Consider the following 3,627-nt stretch of genomic DNA (forward strand, 5'->3'; position numbering starts at 1 on the left):
CTTCATTATTCTTGTATGTACAAGAATAAACTCAAAATAGTTTAAAGACTTAAATGTAAAATTTAGAACCACAAAACTCCTAGAAGGAAACATAAGCAGTAAATATCTGACATTTCTCTTAGCATTATTTTTTCTGACGTATCTCCTTGGGCAAGAGAAACACAAAAAATAAACAAATTGGGCTACATGAAACTCAAAACTTTTGTACAGAAAAACCCATAAACAAATGAAAAGAAAACCTACTGAATGGGAGACAAGATCTGCCAATGATACATCTGATAAAGTATTAATATCCAAAATGTATAAAGAATCCATACAACTAAACACCAAATAAAACAGACCACCTAATTAAAAAATAGGCAGAGAACTTGAGCATATGTGAAAATAGGGGACCAAGGATTTTGGTGGAACTGAAAAACTGGACCCTAAGAAGAGTGCTGCAACAAGGTAGGGTCCCAGGGACCAGTGTGCGGTCTGGGGGGCTGCAGCTCCAGGCCCAGTGCCTGCTGCTGGGTTTGCCACAGAGTCCTTGGAAGAGAGCTGGGACAACTGCTCCCTCCCCAGCCAAACAAGGTCTGAGCGGTGCTGGGAGGAACTCAGTTGCTAGCAAACACACAAGGACTGTGAGCACCCTTGGAGGCTGTGGACACTGGCAGGGTTGGGTGGTGCAGTGGGCCCTGATCCCCACAGTCACTGGTTTGGCTGGAGAGTTGGGATGCGGGAGAAGCCAGGCCATTGTGTGGGGCTGCAGGCTTGAATAGGAGGAATTTCTCAAGAGGAAGGAGTGAAAAGACAGACACTGGGGAATTCTCCTAAAGTGATCAATCGCTCCAGCCTCCCTGCCACCCAGCCAAGGGCACACAGGCACGTGTGCATGGGGAGAGCATCCCCCACCCCAGTCCACAGCAGTAACCCTGGGAAAAGGCCTGATTCCTACACCCAGGGTGCAGGGCTGAGCAGCCACCATAGCTTCCCAGACAGTGTGTGTACCGCTGACCAAGGAAGAAAAACCTTACCAATCACACCCCTCAGCCTGCTGCAGCCAGCAAGAGCAGAAAAACCAGTTTGGCCCATTTGAAACCAAGAGAATTTTTAATTTTATTCTATTTTTTAACAATTCTTAATTTTTAAATTTTTGTTATTTTTATTCTCTTTTAATTTCCTTTTCCTCTCTTTCCTACTTTCTGGTTTTATTCCTTCCTCCTTTTTTCCTCCAATTTTATCTCTTCTTCCTTCCTTTGTCTGCCTTTAAAATTTTTTTTTTAAAATACCTGTAAGTGAGACAAAATCCTGGATCTGTGAAAAGACCAAAGTTGAACCCAAAGAAGGGGCATCACAACAGCTGGGACAGTGAGGCAAATTTCACTCTGCTATTACAGAGAACCTGCAAATTATTGCATATTTGTATTATTATTATTTTTCCAGTATTCTCACATCTTTTTAAATAGTATTTTTGTATCCCTCTTCTTTTTGTATAGTCTGCTTTGCTAGGCTGGTTATATTGTATGACCTGACAGCTTTCCCCTGATATCTCTTTCATAGTGTATTGCTAATCTACTGTCTTGTATCTCACCTGTGTCCCATTAGCACACTACTCGAGGTTCTGTACTCCCTATTCTTGTTACCTAGATCTCATAGATTCTGTCATGATTGTTGCCCTAATATTATTGTAAATAATTGCTGTTCCATGCAATTGTAATTACTTCACAACACCCTTTCCAGATCTTAGCCCATTTCAAAGTTTCTTGAACTCCATTACTGTAGTGGTTAACTCTATTCTCTCACACACTACACCTATTTACTATCCTTTACTCTCACCTTACCTCAGAATTTGACCTCCCAGAACCTCACTGCTTTCTAGATCCAACTCACAATCCTTTCTTCCCCAGCAAGAGTCTTATCTTCTTTCCATCCTTTCTAAAAATCAGCTAGCTGGGTGGAAGATCATGGTTAACACTATACGTAGTCAAAGGATCTTCTATCTCTTCTCTACTGGCTGCTACTGTAAATATCATAGAATACTCTCTTGCTGTCTTAAACCATTTTGCCTTCCCCCTCCAACTGATCACAAAAAAGAGTAGGTGGAAGTGGTGAACACCAGGATACCCATTGGAAGAGGAAACCCAACAACAAAGGAACCACCAACAGAGAACAACAGAAAAAGGTGAAGGAGGGAGTGGTAACCACACAAACGTCAACCCAGGACCTATCTGGAAATACAACTAAACAGTAGAGACAGTACCCAATACAAACAACTGAACAAGAGCAAGAGAGAATCCTTAAAACCTTATACACACGGAAGAACCAGCTTCAACACAACCTGCCCTTACTAGCACAACAAAACATAAGAAGTGGTGGACAGAGTGACCCTCATTTAACCAGCTGGTGGGAAGGAACCACCAAAGAAAGACCCAACACCAATCAAAACCCAAATGCAAACACAAAGCCAACTTAAATGACAATCAAGACCAGTGAGCTCAGAAAGTCAAAGCAACTGCACCACTGAAACTCACTGCTATTCTACTAAAGAAGTTCACACCACAAACCCAGGGAGCCAGAACAGATCAATTTAAGAAGCTGAGGCAAACAAGAAGAGTCTCACCAACAATGGGAAGACAAAGAAACAATCCCAAAATGAAAGGAAAGGAGGAAGCCTCAGAAAGAATGCTAAATGAAATAGAGGCAATTCAAGTATCAGATATTGATCAGATAATCAAAGCAATGATTGTCAGGAAGCTCAATGAGCTCACAATGAGCTACCAGAAACTACAGGGAAGCTACAATGAACTCACTGAAAACTACATCAGCATGAAAAAGGAAATAGAAACTCTCAACAAGGGCCAAGAGGAAATGAAGAATACAATTTCTGAATTGAAGAACACAGTAGAAGGAATGAAAAGCAGGATTGATGAAGCAGAAGATCGGATCAGCGAGCTAGAGGACAAAATAGAAGAAAACACCCCAAAAGAGCAAGAAAAGGAAAAGAGGCTCAAAAAGAATGAAGAGGGATTAAGAGAAATGCAAGACAATATGAAATGTAATAATATCCGTATAAAAGGGATACCAGAAGGAGAAGAAGAAGAGCAAGGGATAGAACACCTATTTGAAAAAGTAATGATGGAAAACTTCCCTAATTTGATGAGAGAAAAAGTCACACAAATCCAGGAAACAGAGAGTTCCAATCAAGAGGAACCCAAAGAGGGTCAATTCGAGATATATCATAATTAAAATGGCAAAATAGCAAGACAAAGAGAGAACCTTAAAAGCAGCAAGGGAGAAACAGGAAGTAACATACAAGGGAACCCCAGTAAGGTTAGCAGCTGACTTCTCAATGGAAACACACCAAGCCAGAAGAGATTGGCAAGAAATATTCCAAGTAATGAGAACCAGAGGTCTGCAACCAAGTCTACTTTACCCAGCAAGGCTCTCAATCAAGATAGAAGGCCAAATAAGAAGCTTTCCAGACAAAAGAAGTCTAGAAGAATACACCTCCACCAAACCAGTGCTGCAAGAGATGCTGAAGGTCCTGCTTTAAGGAAAAGGAAAAGAGAGAGAGGAACACAGATACGAAAATGGCAATGAATAAGTACCTATCAGTAATAATCTTAAACGTAAATGGATTAAATG

Source organism: Phyllostomus discolor, chromosome 2, assembly GCF_004126475.2.
Source record: "Phyllostomus discolor isolate MPI-MPIP mPhyDis1 chromosome 2, mPhyDis1.pri.v3, whole genome shotgun sequence".
NCBI lineage: Eukaryota > Metazoa > Chordata > Mammalia > Chiroptera > Phyllostomidae > Phyllostomus > Phyllostomus discolor.